General features: G+C 37.3%; 1 protein-coding gene and 1 long non-coding RNA gene across 6 annotated transcripts in view; one reads left to right on the forward strand and one right to left on the reverse strand.

Annotated features, from left to right (window-relative positions):
- Positions 1 to 18232, forward strand: part of FHIT (fragile histidine triad diadenosine triphosphatase) — a 1347126-nt gene that overhangs the window by 435054 nt on the left and 893840 nt on the right. The gene's annotated exons all lie outside the window — the stretch shown is intronic.
- On the reverse strand, positions 7182 to 16510 carry LOC106781819 (uncharacterized). Its single transcript, XR_001378565.3, has 3 exons — positions 16286 to 16510; positions 14362 to 14462; positions 7182 to 7859 (listed from the first exon to the last, which is right to left on the reverse strand). It is a non-coding gene; the product is annotated as an uncharacterized lncRNA (long non-coding RNA).

An 18232-nucleotide genomic window follows, 5' to 3' on the forward strand; every position in this document is an offset into this window, starting at 1 on the left:
CTCCACTTCTTATATAGGTCAAGTATCCTTCTAGCATCTCCTTTTCCTCCTATACAAAATGGCAATAATAGTAGTACTTACCTTCTACATTTTGGATTAAATAAACTAGTTTCCATCTTTCAGGTGCTTAGATGGAGCACTGTATAATGTAAGACTCAATACATGTCAGCTATTATCACTGTATTTATTATTAAGGACTCAGCTGGTATAGGGAAAGGGAATTAGACTTGAAATGAGGAAATCTGGATTTTCTGCTGTAAAGCTATTTGAACTTGGAAAAGCCAACTTACTTCTTTGTCCACAAATTCTGCACTGAAAAATGACCAGAATCACCCTACTAGACCTCTGGGTCTGGGAACAAAGTGAGTTAGTGAAAGGAGAAGTTTCAGACATCTGGGAAAATGCTCCCAAGATGAAGTTGCTCTAGAGATTCAGTTTTTTCAAAGCTACGTTTACTTGCATCTTTCCCTATAGACAAGCGGAAAGGGTAGTTTTGAAAATTGACACTATCTATTATATTATTGATTATTGAATTCCTAATTCTCATATTGGAAGTAATTGACTTCATATCTGGAGTTTTAATCCAGTTCTAATTGACTCACTTCATCAATCACCTAGTCACTAATGCAATATTTGGAGTGTTGACAAAACCTATTCAGCCATCAGATCAACCTTGAGTGATAAGATTTGTAACCCTTTGTTGGCTTAGAAAAGGAGCCAGCCCTTTGTTTTCAGCTCCCCAACCAGAACTAGGAATGTCATTGACTGGTGCTAGATTTTGGCTTATTTTTGGATATTTTGCATATATGCTTACCTACCATTTCTTAGAAACTGTTATCAGACATTCCTTGGCCTCCACTTCCCAGTGCTACTCCTTCCCTCAGTTTGTTATCCTTTTTCCTGGGAGCTCTGTGAGCTAAGGAATATTACTTTACATTGGTGTGCCTTGCCCTCAGTATCATCATTGGCAAGATAGAGTTCTGTCTATCTCGCTATGTTGGCGGGAAGATCATATAAGTTAAATCATGTGAAGTGCTTATAAGTTAATGCATGTTAAATGCAAGCATAGTACCTGGCACATGCTATGTACTAAACAGCTATTAATTATTATTAATAATAGTTACTATTATTAGTAGTAGTATGTCAGTTGATAATAACAGTACTAATCAGCTAGTAATAGTTGTGCTGCTTCCTGAAATAGCAGAATATTAAGCGTATTTCTAAAGTAGAACAAAAGACTAAATGCAAAAGCTTAAAGAAAGGCTCTCAGGCTGTTGGTCATATACCTAGATTCTGTGTACAGGTACTTTTTTGACTTGTGTAGCCAAAAATTACAGGAAAATATCTCTGGAGGTAATTCAAAAGATGCCACAGGACAACTGGATATCCACATACAAAAGAATGAAGTTGGACCACTACCTCACACCATATACAAAAATTAATTCAAAACAGATCAAAGACCTAAATAGAAGAGCTAAAACTATAAAACTCTTAGACAAAAATATAGATATAAATCTTCATGACCTTGTGTTAGGCAGTGGTTTCTTAGATATGATGTCAAAAAGTGCGCAACATAAAAAAGGATAGATAAATTAGACATTACAAAAATTTGAAACTTTAATGCTTTGAATGGCCCTGTCAAGAGAATAAAAAAACAACTCACGGAATGGAAGAAATTTTTTGCAAATCTGATATATCTGACAAGGGACTTGTATCCAAAATATATAAAGAACTCTTACATATCAATAATAAAAAGACAAATAGCCCAATTCAAAAGGAACAAAGGATCTGAATAGACATTTATTCAAAGAAGATAGAAAAATGGACAGTAAGTCCATGAAAAGATTCTTAGCATTATCAGCCATCAGGGAGATGCAAATCAAAACCACAATGAGATACCACCTCACATGTACTAGGATGGTTGTAATTAAAAGGACAGATAATAACAAGGGTTAGTGAGAATGTGCAGAAACTGGAACTCTTATACACAGCTGGGGGGAAGTAAAATGGTGCAGCTGCTTTTGAAAACAGTTGGAAATTTCTTAAAAAGTTTAACATAAATATGGCCCAGCAATTCTACTCTTGGGTATGTACTATCCATGGGAAATGAAAGCATATGTGTATGTAGAAACTTGTACACAAATGTTCGCAGCACCATTATTCATAACAGCCAAAAAATGGAAGCAACCCAAATGTCCATCTACTGATGAATGGATAAATAAAATGTGGTATATCCATACAATGGGATATTATTCAGCAATAAAAAGAAATGAAGTAGTGATAACATCCTACACGATAGATGAATCTTGAAAACATTATGCTAAGTAAAAGAAGCCAGTCACAAAAGACCACATATTGTTTGATTCCATTTATGTGAAATGTCCAGAATAGGCAAATCCATAGAGACAGAAAATAGCTAAGTGGTTGCCTAGAATTAGGGGGTTGGGAGGAAATGAATAGTGACTGCTAGCAGGTGTGGGGTTTCTTTCTAAGGTGATGAAATGTTCTAAAATTGATAGTAGTGATGGTTGCACAACTCTATGAATATACTTACAACCATTGAATTGTACACTTTAGATGGATTAATTGTATGGTGTCTGAATTATATCTGAGAAAAAGCCGTTATAAAAACAGACAAAGAAGAGATGCCACACGGCTTGTTTTCTCTGGAAGGAGCTTGAAGTGTGCTAGAGTAAATGCTTCCCTTGTCGCTATCACGTAAGTTCTGTGACGACTGAGACTTAGTTTAATTCCCTGCTATAAACCCTGTGTCTAGAAATAGAGGCACACAGTCAAATATTTGTTGAATGAATGACTGTGTTCATGGTCCCCAGTACTACCCCCTGCTTTGCTAATTCTTTGGAAGAATTCATAGGACTCAGAAGTTGTTATACTTGTGATTATGTTATAGTGAAATGATACAAAGTAAAATCAGCATAGGGAAAAGGGCATAGGGTGAAGTATGGTGGAAATCAGGCACGACCTTCCAAGAGTCCTCTTCCAGTGGAGTCACACAGGATGTGCTTAATTCCTCCAGCAAGGAGCTGCAATGTCAAGCATTGTTTGCCAAGGAAACTCGCTAGAGACTCTGCATAAGGTTTCTGCTGGGGGCTGATCTGCCTAGCACGTCTCCAAATTCCAGACTCCCAGAAGGAAAGCAGGTGTTCGGCATAAACCATATTATTTGTACAAACAATTAAGGCATAGTGGCCACTTCTATCATTTAGGGAAAATTCTGCGACAGCGTAGGGAACTGTTTACCAGCCCAAGTTCCCAGATGCCAGCCAAGGGCCAACCTTGCAAGCAAGCCTGTCTAAGGATAGGCTATCTCAGGTCTGCTATGTTGATTGTTTCCTGAACAGTGAATAGAAGGATGCTAGGTTCTAAGATTCCGTATGATGTATAACAAGCCGATATGTGCAAAAGTATTAGGAAGGGGCATCAGTGTGCCCTGGGAAGAGTGTTGCCTTGCACACAGCTGGCAACTCAATGCATGCTCATCTCTAATGAGGAAGAAGAGTCCAGAGTCTGTACTCTTAACTCATTTTTCTTCCTGGATGCCTGGAAACAGGAAAATTAAAGCCTTAAATTAATGATTCTCAAGCAGGGTAAGTTTGTCCCCCAGGGAACATTGGCCATGTCTAGAGACATTTTCAGTTGTCATAACTGAGAAGGGGGTGCTACTAGCAACTAGGGGGTAGAGGCTAGGGATGCTGCTGAGCATCCTACAATGTACAAGACAGCCTTTCACAAGAAAGAATTACCTGGGCCAAATGTCAACAGTGCTGAAGTTGAGAAATTCTACCTTAGAGAATATATATAGGGGACAGCAGAGCCTAAGATAGTTATCTATAAATCTATAGGGTGGAATGAGACAAGTAAGGTAATCAGGCAATAACTCCCCACCTTTTGTGCCCATCCCATCCCACACTCCCCTTTCATATTTCTTGAGGTCTATGACCTGAAAATTACAAATTTTTCCTCTATTCTGAATCTACTGGTAAAGGAAATTATGGGCAGTGGGAAGAAGGCAGCCCCTTCTCTGAGGATAATGGCCTGGATTTGGGGGTTTCAGATCTCTTGCCTCACATGGGTTGCCCAGTTACTGGCTCTGAAGGAATGTGTGAGGATAGAACTATCAGCCTTCATGTTTTCATTGTTGAATTCCTAATAGCTGAGAGTTATTCCTGACCATATCATCTATGAGCCCTTCCTATTTACCACTGCTCTTTATAGCCTCATCTCCTTCCTTCTCTTTTCATAATATCTTTCAAAGTGGAAGCTAATGGGAATTTTGGTGCTCTCCAACTCCTAACTGGTATGTCTAATGCCATCAGATTGAATTAATTTGAACTATTAAGCATGAAGTACATATTACCATGGAGCCTATTCTAAATTTATTATTGTTAGTTTAATTGTTATGGCTAATCATTGATTGTGATTTTTCTGGGTGCTTGAAATAATAATACTCTTTTTTATAATGCCTTTCATTTGAGGATCTTGAAAAGCCTCCATCCTGGAACCACTTAGTGTAAAATTGTCATTATCTGTGTATTCTCATTTGGCTGAAGTTCGAGGAGGAGTATGCCAGTGGATCATTTAAAAAGCCAAGAAAAATTTATATTCATGAATCATGCCCTTTTTTTGCTTTATTTTTTTTTGCAATTTACCAGCATGGAGAAACAGGAGGAGAGGGAATTTAGCCCAGTGGGATATTATTTGCAGAGAGCAATCCGGTGTCTTTTGTAACAATTCTGCACCCTTTGTGTTGGCTTAGTATCAGCTTTGACTTAGTAGGTTTTAATTTTAAATGGTATTCAGATTGTTTGAGGCCTGCATCCTGCTTTTTCTGGCAATGTAAGGCATTTTGGTTCAGCGTGAGTGTGTGTATATGTGTGTGTGTCTGTTTTGAGTCCTTAAAAGGGATAAAGGTTCTTTAGATACCCATCATTTGTATCACATTTGGAAAAGTTCAAAATGAGTAAGTAACATAGTGTCACATGTCTGTACTTAAATGTATATTTAGATACACAGAAGTTTGGTCATTAGGAAGAAGAGGCCTGTTAAAGTAAGTGTGGTCTCTTGGTGCCCCAAATACTTCGGTAGTGAGGGAGACAGACGGTAAGTTCAAGTGGTTCCCTGCCTACCTATGTCTTATAGCCTGTATGGACACTCAAGAGGGCTAAAATTTTTTTCAGCAGTTGAAATTAATTGCTCCCATAAAGCAATTGCTTCAGCGAGACAATTATGACAGGTTTTTTAATGGCATCCTAATGAATTTTGTTAAATCAACACTTAACGCTAAGGACCAGAATCATCTTCACCTGTTGCTGCACCCCCTCCCTATAGTGGTTCAGGCAACTTGCATTTCCCCAGAAAGGTTTCACTTTGCCTTTGGTGATACATGGAGAGTTTCTACCGTCTGGATACTGTCAAGAGGCTTGAGGAAAATGAATTGCTGGACTTTACTACCTGAATTCTTATTGTTGTCCCTTTCCATGGGAGAAGTGAGGCCATGGACTCATGCCATGAATAATGAAGACTCTTCTTGTCACTCAGCATGCATTTCTCTGGAAGGCTGGGAGGCCACAGTGAGAAAAAGGGTAAAGCAGTTGTTCTCCATTGTGGCTGCACATTGAAATCCCCTCTGGAGCTTTAAAAACCTTCAGGTCTCTGGGTCCCATCCCCAGAGATTCTGATTTAATTGGTTTGGGGCAGAGCCTTGCCATTGAGAGGTTTAAAAGTTTCCCAGGTGATTCTAATTGTTAGCCACCTTGAGCCCTGCTTGGTCTCTAGTTTTTAGTAGGGCTAATATTCAAAATACATAACTGGTACAGCACTGTGTTCTTGCTCACTACCAGGCACTGTGCTAAATGCTTTATGAGTATTAATCTGTTTGATTGTCACAATAATCATATGGTTGAACATTCATTAATTCCTACATTCATTTATTCAACAAATACTTGTGGGGCACAGGCAATGGGCCAGGCAGTGTGTTGGTTGTTGGGGAGGAAGGTCAGGGAATAATTTCAGGGTTGATGACATTTGAGCTCACATTTAAAGACTGAGGAGGCGTTCACCAGGCAAAGAAGAGAAGGAAGGCAGTGCATGCAGAGAGGATGGCTTTTGCAAATGTACTGTATTGGGAAGGAAGATGGCTAGTTCAAGGAACTGAAAGAAAACGAGTGCTTCTGGATCAGTGGAAGCTGGGGGAAGCATGACTCAAGATAAGACATAGAGGTGGTCAGGGCTGCCTGGGCATAGGTTGTAGTTCTGGTAAAGGCTTTTGGCTTTTGTTTTAAAACCAGATAGAAGATCTGATCTCATTTGCATTTCCTAGACTCTCTCTCTGGTTGCAGTAGGGAGAATACGTAAGAGGGAAGCAGGAGTGGATGCATTGTAATGAGCTGGGTGGCCATTGCAGTAGATCTGGACAGAAATGAGAATGGCTTGGTCTAAAATAGTGAAGGGAAAGAGAGAAATGGGCATAGCTGAATGATATTTAGGTGGTGAAATCCTTAGGATTTGGAGATGGGTTCAAAGGGACAGGAGAGGAAAATGACCGCCACCTCCAATTTTACTATTATAAACCCCAATTTTCTGATGAGCTGATGAGAATTAGAGCAGTGCTTCTCCAACTTTAATGTGTGTAGGGATTGCCTGTGGATCTTGCTACAATGCAGATTCTGGTTCAGTAGGTTGGCAATGAGGCCTGCAATTCTGCCTAATAAGCACCAAATGATGCTGATGCTGCCGGTCCATGGACCACACTTTGAGAATCAAGGGTTTGGAGAAGTGAAGTAGCTTATTCAAGATGTCATGGAGTGGAGTCTGCACTTTTAACCATGTCTGTCTGCCTCCAAAGCCCATGATTAAAAATCATGAGACTAAAAATCTGGGTTAAGTCGGTAATTTAATCATAAATTCTGACTCTCGAAAGATGGAGCTGGTATAAAAAGTCTGTTGGGGACAACCTAGGATGTTTGTACACCAGACTAAGAAATTTGGATTCTATCTATAGGCAATTGGCAGCCATTGAAAATGTGTAGGCAGAGAAGGGTCCAATCAGAAAGCTTACATTATGGTTTCTGGATGTATTTCCTGTGAGTGTTTTGTTTGTTCTTTTTAGTATAGATCTCTTAGGTCAAACTGAAGTGCAGTTACAAAAAACAACTTCGAACTTTGTAAGTAATAGGGGTGGTTTATTAGATCATCTACTCTGTAATGAGGGCAATAATTGGCTCTTATTTACTGTTTCCTGCCCAATCATCCCAAGGCATTTTACTAATAAGCATCATCTTTCTTTCAGAGCTGAGGAAGCCAATGGAGAGAGGCTAAGGGACTTGATGTAGTGGGACTGACTTCTGGGCATGCCTTCACCATTTCTGTGTCATCTAGATTCTTCTACCACAGTTCAGGTACATACCTGAACATTTACGTTAACTGCTTGATCTACCTGAATCAGTATTTCCTGAATGTGTCCCAGGGACTGCCAACCTAATAAGAAACTAAAAGAAAAAAAAAAAAACGTCAAACATTCGGAAAGTGCTGTGTGCTTTATCTCCTTCTTGGAAATGTGTAATGCACATCAGCATGGCGCTGAGAAGTCTCACAGTAAAAGAATTTGTTTAACTCTGTAGAACTCAGTGTTTTTCCAAACTAATTTGACTTTAGAATTATCCCTAACCCTTTTCTCCCTCCCAACTCTTGACATTCCATTCAGCAGTTGTTCTGTCTGGGGCAGTTTATGAAGTGCTGGTCTGGCCTCACAGCCACGTGCAGTCTTTGAATGCATCCAGATCAGTTCCCTGGGCCTGTGCTCTTCTCTTGAGTGACTGGCAGATTTGGCGTTTTGGCATCTAGGACAAGAGAACAGTCTAGTTTTTATTTTGCTTTTACTTAAGCCAGGTGCCTTTGTAACTGTTAAAACCACGTGTCTCTACTTCAGAGGTTAGTTGGAAGGAAAAATCACTGATTTATCTGCATGTTTCCCTGTTGTCTGGAAGAGATGAGTCATGCTTTTGTTTCTTTTCTTTGTTTCTACATGTTTAACTCTATTTTGGCAGCCATAGAATCTTTCCTCCCACTCTGTTTCATGTAAGAGATCCCAGGAATAGGATCATTGCCAGACATGACATTTACATTGAGTCTTTTTTTTATGTTAAGTACATAACATGAAATTTGCATGGTTTTTAAAAATCTAATTTAGTAATTTGAAAGTGAACTAAGTTTGTCTTTTTGCCTGAAGGATGTAAAAATCTTGTATAAGATAAAGAAAACCTTTTTTTTAAGAACAAAGTATGAGTCTATGCATAGTTAGCATTCATATGAAACCAGAAAATTCTGGCTAAATAAATTTCAAGATGTTGGTGGAATAACATACATGGTGAGATCCAATACCATACTAAGAATGAAAACAAACATAATTACAGAAGATAGAAAGTTGGATTTAAAAAAAGGTTATTGAATATTTTAAAAAATGAATTTATAGCCACTGAATACACTGTCAAAATGCTGTCAGAGTTTCCTAAGCAGTCGGTGGGTCTGTTGTTTTCAACTTTCGTAGAACTGGTTTATTGTAGACAGCCATAGCTTCCTTGGTCTAGAAAAATGGCTTCACATTTTGGTAGGCAGCAGAATTGACTATGAAGCTCCTTTAAAATACAGATGGCCAGACTTTTACCCAAGAGATTCTGATTAGGTATTCTAGGGGCATGGCACACAGAAATCTGTATTTTCAACCCCAAAACAGGTAATTATGAGATACAGTAAACTTTGAGAACAACTGTTCTAAGATACTCTCTCAAGATCCGGTATACCCAAGATTCACACAGACAATTTAAAATTGCAAATTCTAAGCCACAACCTTCAACAATGGTATACCTTTGTGTAAGATGTGCAGTGCACAACCTACACAGTTGTTCAGGGAGCCCTGCCTCCTCACCTGCAGGTATTCTGCTTTCATAGGTCTATGGTGGATTTCAGGAATGTCTATTTTTAACAAGCCCTCCACATGATTCTGATGCAAGTAATCCAAGAATCATATTTTGAGAATCATTGCTCTAGAAAAGTGGTTCAAAATTGGTAGGTTCTACGGATGGTCCATTAAATGGGGCCATAGACTATCCATTCCTATTAAGATCCAGGCAGAATAATTTAGGTTAGCCATACCTTCCTTAGCAGAAAGCTCCACGGTGCTATGCAAGGCTTGGGCGCTCCCAAGCCGCAGACAGACCACAATTTCCAAATATCATCTTTGCTGTAGGTAAGTCACAGCATTCCTCATGCTCCTGCTGGGTCTGGAGCCAAGAGAAGCACAGGATCTTTGCCTGCGAGCAGGTCAAATAGGTTCCCTCCACCTTGACTCCATGGAGGAGGCATTGCTGCTGCACCATGAGTGTGATCCTGTGAGGGGACCGAGTGACTTTCCATACCAAGGACAAAATAGTGAATATTGCAGGAAAATGTGGATCTGCCACCTGACACTCATGAGTGAACATGCCCAGTGGATAAGTTATAAAGTAGTGATGAGAACTTTCCTCTTTGTCCCCAATTAATTGTTTTTTGTCACGTCTAGAGTTTGAGTCTAGAACAGCAATTCCCAAAGTGTGGTTCACGGGGCCCTGGGGGTCCCTGAGACCCTTTTGGGATGTCAGCAAGGTCAAAACTATATTACCATAAACTAAGTTCTTTGTCTTTTGTACTGTGTTGACATTTGCACTGATGGTGCAAAAGCAATGGTGGGTAAAACAGTAGCATGAATCCGGCCCTGGAGCAAGAATCAAGGCAGTGGCACCAAACTGCACTACTGGTCTTTGATTCTTTACCACCGTGACCTATGGTTAAAAAATAAAAGCCAATTTCATTTAAGAATGTCCTTGATGAAGCAGTAAAAATCATTAATTGAATTAAGTTTTGACTCTCGAGTATACATCTTTTTTTTAGTATTCTGTGTGCTAAAATTGGAAGCACGCATAAGAACTGCTGCTGTGTACTGAAGTATCATACTTGTTTGAGAAAGCGCTTGTACGACTGTTTAAGTTGTGAGCTGAACTAGCTGCTTTTACGTTGAACATCATTTTTTACTTGAAAGAATGACTGACAGATGAAATATGGTTATTCAGACTTCAATATTTGACATTTTCTCAAAAATGCATAAACTGAGCCTGTCACTTTAAGTAAACTATTGGACAGTATTTGTTGTCAATGATAAAATTGAAGCTTTCAAGCAAAAATTAGAATTTTGGAAAACTTGTATCTGCCACCATGAGCTTGACAACTTCCCAGTAGTTAAAGATTTTTCCGATGAGATTGATGGTGATATTAACAAATGTGATTCTTTTTTATATCATGTAATGAAATGTGTCGACATTTGGAAAATCTGCATAATTCAGTGAGCCAATATTTTTGACCAAAGCAATACACGCTTTTACAAAATTTTATATGCATGGGGCAAGGATCCATTCAAAGTGCCACATAGACCATGGATTTTCACATAATAGAGCACTAAAAGTTTATTGCTACAGTTTCAGATTCCACACTACAACTATTAAAGGAATTACCATTTGTCAAGTTTTGAGGCAGTATCCAAAAAAAATATTAACACTTATTTGAAAAGACCATTAAAACACTCCTCCTGGATTTTCTTGACATACTTCAACCAAAACAATATGTCATGACACAACGAAGAAGCAGATATGAGAATCTGCTGGTATTCTATTAAGCCAAGCATTAAAGAGATTTTCAAACCTGTGAGACAATGCCACTCTTCTCACTAGTTCTTTTGTTTGTTTGTTTTGGAAAATATATTCTGTATGTTAACATGTAACGGGTTTATTATTGTTATTTTACAATGAAGTAATAGTGTTTTGAAGGTTTTCTGTTTTAATTTCTAAGATGGTAAATATCCTTAGATATAACCTGTGAAAGCAAAAGCTCTTTGGGGCCTTAAACAATTTTTAAGAGTGTAAATGGGTCTTGAGACCAAAATGTTTGAGAACTGCTGGCCTTGAGAAATATTTACTAAAGTCTTTCTACATAATGCTCTCCCTTGAGATACTCAACAGAAACCCAGCAGCTAAAAACAAAAGGCAACATAGAGCAAGAAGAATTTGGTAGTTAAAAGTTTAGAAATGCTGCTACCTCCAGCCCCTTACGGAGATTCCCTGTGCGTAACAGCACAGTAAAGGTTCAACGTGAGCTTGGTTCAGCTCTCACTCTTTCCTAAACTCATTTGATGATGAAAATATTTTTCCATGGAATAAGCTGTGGGAAGTATTGTTCCTTTGCCAACAATGTGTTATCATTTAAAATGTTTTCTGATATGGTAGGTTAAAAAGTGGTGTGTCGTTATTCATTGGCTTCAGTTATGTTTTCCTTTAGAACAACCTTCAGACAGTAACTTCTCTTCTCATGCCACCAGAGAGGTAAAGATGGGCAGCTACAGAATGTTTCACTACATTCTGGCTTTTCAGTTTTATAAATTTGAGTCATTTCTCCATCTTCAAAAGACAGGCAAATTAATGCAAACCAATGATGGTAAGAAGGGTCATGAATCTTACACATTAATGACTTCAGAAGATGATCTTTGCTCTAGGACAGAAGGCAATTAACTCATCAGGCTATCCCTTTGCTGAAATGAATATCCTTTTGGTAGGACCTGATTTGTCCTTTTTGAGTTAGTAGTTACTCAATCATATATGCTATCTGAATTGGTTTCCTCAGAGGAATTACCCATTATTATCAAGGTTATGTAAATAAGCAGGCTCAGTTTTATCACCACGTATATTTCTCCTAGTAAATGGTGATCCACTGGAATTTAAGTCTGGGAATTGGTTTGCTGATTGCAATTCTTTAGTTGCTAAAGCAAAATTTTACCTGAAGGTAAACCTTCCTAACAGCTCTATTCCCACTTTTAGGAATCTATCCTAAGGAATAAACAGAATGCGATTTAAAACTGTACTTATAAAGATGTCCTCCATAGCATTATTTATAATAACCAAAATTGAAAACAACTAAAATGTTGACATACATAGAAAGAATGAAAAACTATAGCGTATTCACATAAAATGCTATACAGATATTAAAAAGTCTGATTTTAAGACTATTTAAGGATATGGAACAGTGTCTGCCAAATAATATCAGTGAATATAATAGAATAAAAATGTCATGATATATGTTGTCAGATTGTTTTCCAATTTACATTCCCACCAGCCTCTTTGGGCATGCTTCTTTTCCTGCATTCTTGCCAACTATCAGTGTTATTTTAAATAGCATTCTTCAATTTGATAGGGTAAAAATGATATGTCATTCTTATATTAAGGAGACATTCAATGGGGAAGACAAAGAGCAGCAATTGGCATTTCCAGAAGAGACTTGACTCTAATTGCTACCTTGTGGGCAGAACTTCGGTCTGCACTGACTATAGACGGGCTAACTCTGATTACTGACACCAGACATCTCCCGGGGTCTGGGAGAAGGTTCTAGAGCCCAGAGAGGTAATTTGAGTTGAATTAAAAATCACCAAGAAAATTCCATTGTAGTCAAATTTAGCATTTATAATTTGTCCTTGGATAGATTAAATAAATACTATGTTAAGGTCATCTCCATCCATGTGTAAAACCTTCATATAAACATTTAAAGAGACTGAGAGGCAGAGAGAATATATGCCTGTCAGTCTCTTGTGTGTCAGAGGCCTTGCCATTATAAAGTTATAGTAGATCATAGAATTGCCTGTCAAGTGATTAAAATTGTCATCACGGTTTCCATTTTTTATATCCGTTTCTTAGAGCATTTATGTAAAAGTTTTGCAGATTGCCTGTGGGCTTTTTGGTGCCACTAAAGGGACTTGTTGCCTGTTTCCGTTCCCTGCCACTCACCACAGATGTGCCAGTCATGCCTTCAGAAGTGTTTTGTCATAGTCACACTGCAACTGGGTAGACTATTGAAGGAAATGTCAAAAATATAGCTGTGTGAAAAGAATCAGAAGGCAGTGTTGTTATTCAGAGAGTTTGCTTCCGGCTTGGGCTCCTGTTGCATGGAGCAGGTTGGGTGTCTGATTTCAGCAGTGCAATTAATTCTCGGACAAGATGAGAAAAGATGTCACTGCCACGTTTGTATCAACTTGGATGCTGCTCCACTAATTCATGTACTTATTTTCTTTGCAATTTCATCTGAAAGCATCTTTTGAGGGCTTTTTGTTGTTGATTCTTTTTTTTTTTATCTTTTGAATGATGAGAATGGACAAAAACAGAATTCAGCAAAATGTAAATGAATCAGAGCAAATGGGATGCAAGAATATATTGTGCAGATCTGGAATGGAAATAGAGATATTTGTTCTTCCTTTTTTGAGGAGAATCATAAAACTTTCCATGGTGCGTCAGACATAGTGTTTTACATTCTCTATTCCCAGACATTTAAAAGGTGACAAAAAACAGTTTTAAAATGTTGAGGTTATTGTTGTGTGTTCTGACAATAAGTTGTTTATTCTAACACAGAGATTTGTCCTCTAACCCTGATACAGTCTTTCACCATTGCTTTGAATTTCTTCTTTTTAAAATAATGATTCCACTTTTAATGTTTTTGGTTTTGTGCTTTTCTATAATGCAGTCTCTTATTAGAATTATGATGATATCCCAGATGCAGATTTTCAAAGAAATTCTGGACTGAGTCATGGAAAATGGCTATTGTCTATTGAATAAAAGATAGGACACTGGCCTATGCATTATTGGGATATATTTTTGAGAATGCTGTAACAGAAAATATATACTTCTAATATATTCTCATTTAAAGGAAAGATTATTTTCAAATCTTATTGTATAATAGAGAGGTCACAGTATTAAGATAATCAGTTAGGACTTGCTGAGCTGTGAGAGTAGAGGATAGATTGAGGGTGAGTGTTCAGGAAAGGCACAAGTAGCTTTTTAATTGAGCTATAGAATGTTTAGGCTCCTTTCAGCAGTTATATAGAGAATTTTAAGTTTTTGTGTTCATATGTGTATACCATTTACAGCCACATGAATATGTTCTTTAAATGCTTGCACGTATTAACTGGAAACTATGAGTATCAAAATTGTATTTCTGTCTAAGAGATCTAGTAATGGCCTAAAACCACCATACCCAAGTGGTCTTTAGAGGCCAACATTGAATTTCAAAGTTTAATTCAATAGAATTGCTTTTAAAAAAAATACATTAAATCAGAATTAGTGTCCTTTACTCCCATCATGTTTCTCTTTCTTGTATTATTTTTGTGACTCTTGGTTCTAACTCCTGTGGTGACCAAGCCTTCACTTTATTAGTCTTGCAGCCCAACTGTGCAAGAAGCCAAAGGTCCTCATTGCCCTTTGGTCTCCATTTTCTTACCTGTAAAAGAAGGTTATTGATGATCTTTAATGTCACTTTCATCTCTAGAGTTCTATGTGTATGTCTCCTTCCTCTTTTATCCTGCATTCGTTACAGATTTACTGTGAGGATAAAATAGGAAAAGTGTCATGAAAGTAGTTTGAAAATTGTAATGCAGTATAGAAATATAAAGTATGACTATTGCTATCTGATATCATTCTCTGTGGTTGCTCTTATGTTTACGCATGATTGCATTTGTGTGTAGCATCTTAAACTTAAAAAAAGAAATTCCGCAGTGGACTTGATATAGTATGTGCTAAAGAAACACTCATGGATTGACACTCATGGTTCATTCTTCAGCCAGGGATTGTTTAGCTCTTGTACAGAGGGACAGTCGTCTGAAACTCACTGACTAAATAGTTTTCTTTTGGGCATTTCAGGAGGCTAAAGGGCAGGCTGATATCTGAGAGGTAAGAATGTATTCGCAGTCTTCCAGACAACCCAGCAGTTGGTGGTCCGTTTTGAGAACATTGTTTTTAAGAAGCAGCCATAATAAATTATCAGAGGACTGGCCAGTGAACAGTCTGACCCTTGGGTGAATCAGACCACTCTCTTCTCTCTTTTGATTTGTGTTTAAAATCCAGCTAGAATGATGTCGAAGAAATTAAGTTGTAAAAGCTAATTGCAAAAATAAAATTTCAAAGTTGTTTTTATGTCTCTTTGTGCCTAAAGCAAACTCTTGATCCACGTAACAATAACCCCTGGAAATGCCATTTAATTTGGAAGTGCTGATGCAACACTAATGATTTTAGAGCAAATATGTTACTCTCATTCCCTCCATCTGCTATGAATAAAAGGATATGAGTATGAAGTCTGGGAGAGTTGCAGAGAAAATTGTTTCTTAAAAAGTTGGAGATATTTTACAATGTGTGCAGGTGTGAGGGAAGAATAATTCTTTTCTTATTTTGTCAAATGTTTCAAAAAATGAGGGCTTTACTGTAGCTCAATGGAAATGTCAAAAATTTTTCTGCATAGTTTTGCTAAGACTCCAGGAAAGTATCAAATGACTGGAGGACCAACCATCTAGGTTTTATTGTGACACAGTCCTGATGATTCAGATGAAAACATTCCCTACTAGTTTGTTTAGAGGTTCTAGCCAGGGATAAGAGCTACTTCTATACCCCTGACTCAAGAATGGGTCTTCTCTTTCTTTAAGGATTGTACTATTTTGATTCAGTCCACATGTAGTAGTGGGGGAGGAAAAAAATGTATACTCTTCTAGCTTCCTGGCCAACTCTACCAACCAATACTGGTACGACTAGATTTTTGAAAAAATTCTATAGCCATTCATTTGAAAATCTAGAAGAAATGGTGATTCTTTATGAATGTATACATTATCGATATTCACATAAGAAAAGTAAAACATTTTTATACCAATAATCATAAAGGAAAGTGGAAGATTCATAAAAACGTACCATTAAAAAAGGCACCAAGCCCAGATGGTTTTACAACCAAATTAAATCTAAGCTTCAAAAATAAGTACTCTCTATGGTTATCAAAGAATTCATAACTATAAAGAAAGAGGGAAGGGGCCTCAAGTAATTGTACAAATCTAGCATAACTTTATATCAAAACCTGTTATATGTAGCTGTAAAGAGATATTTTATACCAATTTCATTTTTGTATATAGAAATATATAGTTTAAAAAATAGTGACTTAAATCCATCTACTTATGAAAATATAATAAAATGTTTGAAATAAGATTTATTTCAAAACTTATAAGCTGGTTCAGAATTGGAAATTTATGCACACCATTCATCACATCAGCATATTAAAAGATAAAAATGATATGATTTTATCAATACATGCTGTGTTAGTTTCCTAGGACTGCCATTACAAATTCCTGAACTGGTTGAATTAAAACAACAGAAATTTTTTCTCTCACAGTTCTGGATGCTAGGGGTCTGAAATCAAGTTGCCAACATGCTCATGCTCTCTCTGAAAGATCTACAGGATGATCCTTCCTTGCCTCTTCCCAGCTTCTAGTCGTTGCTGGCATTCCTTGGCGGTAGACACATCACTCCAGTCTCTGCCTTTGTCATCACATGGAGTTCTCCCTGTGTGTCTGTCTGGGTCTCTATTTTCTCCTCCTAAGAGGATACCACTCATTGGATTAGGGCCCATCCTAATCCACTATGACCTCATCTTAACTAATTACATCTGAAAAGACCCCCATTTCAAAATAAGGTTACCTGAAATTCCAGATGGCCATTAATCTGGGGGAGGGGGGGGGAGGTTCACATTACATTAAACTGTGAAATATGAAAGCCATTCCTATTAAGACCAGACAACATGCAGAGGGATATTTTGCTGTCGACACTGTTACATAGAATTGTGTTGTGGGTTCTACGTGATGTAATTAAACAATAAAATTAAGCAATATAAATATTGGAAAAAATCAAAGTTATTTTCATTTTGAGATGATGTGAATATATTCCTAGAAAACTTGACTATTATAGACTATTACTAAGAAAACAGTAGGCTGGATGGCCACAAGGTAAATATACAAAAATCAAAGTTTCTTTATACCTTCAATAACCAGTTACATAGCAATAAAAAAAATCTCATTTATGTAACAAAATATATAAAATCCTTAGTAATAAATTTAACAAGAGAAATAGTCATACTATATTCCATAATATTTCCTGTTATTATAAAATGTCATTCCTTTCTAAAATAATACATGTGTTAATGGAATTCCAGTCAGAATGGCAACAGGCTTTTATTTTACTCTTCCTTCTAGACATTAAACCTTAATATAAAATTTCTGTTACTAAAACTGTATGTTTTACATGAGAAAAATTTACCATGAGAAATTACCATTTACCAGGAGAAAAACTGATCAATGGAATAGAAAAAAGAGTCAGAAACAGATCCAAATACCTAATAGTGAGCTAAATACTTAGTAAAAGTGGCTTTTTAATTCAGTGGGAAATGGATGCTTATGTGAAAAATGATATTGTAAAAGCTGGCTTTTCATTTGTAAGTTGTAAATTATAGACCCCTATTTCTCACCGTGAAATAAAAAATATAAATTTCAGATAAATTAAAGATATAAATGTACAACATTAAACAATACAAATATTAGAAGACCAGGAACTCCCAGCTGGGAATTGAGAATCGGGCTGGGGAGAGTATTGATTTATTTTATATGTGTGTGTGTATGTCTGTTTTTGCTTAATTTGTTAAGCAGAATCTATTTGTTAACATACATATGTATGTGTTTTGTTTAATTTGTAATGCTGAGTATATACTATTTTTAGATTAAAGTGATTATTCTCTGTACCATTTTTTGTGATTTTATATATGTATGTATTCATCTTCAATCCTCATGATATTATATTTTAAGATAATGCTTGGACCTCATTAAAAAATGAGCAAGGGGCCAGCCTGGTGGCATAGTTGTTAACTTCACAGCCTCTGCTTTGGCAGCCTGGGGTTCATGGGTTCAGATATTGGGCACGGACCTACACACTGCTCATCAAGCCATGCTGTGGTGGCGTCCCACATACAAAAAATAGAGGAAGACTAGCACAGATGTTAGCTCAGTGACAATCTTCCTCAACAGAAAAAAACAAAGGGGCACAATGTTTGAATGGTAATTTACAAAGGAGGAGATATAAAACACCAATAGGAGGTGGTGTCAAGATGGTGACATTGGCGGACTCTGAACTCACCTCCTCCCACAGACACAACAAATTTACAACTACTCTTGGAACAATTACCCCTGAGAAAGAACTGAAAACTGGATAAAGAGAACCCCTACAATAAGGGACAGTGGTGACTGAGGTGGAAGAAGCAGAAATTCCTTTCTGGAAAGGAAAAAGCCATT

Source organism: Equus caballus, chromosome 16, assembly GCF_041296265.1.
Source record: "Equus caballus isolate H_3958 breed thoroughbred chromosome 16, TB-T2T, whole genome shotgun sequence".
NCBI lineage: Eukaryota > Metazoa > Chordata > Mammalia > Perissodactyla > Equidae > Equus > Equus caballus.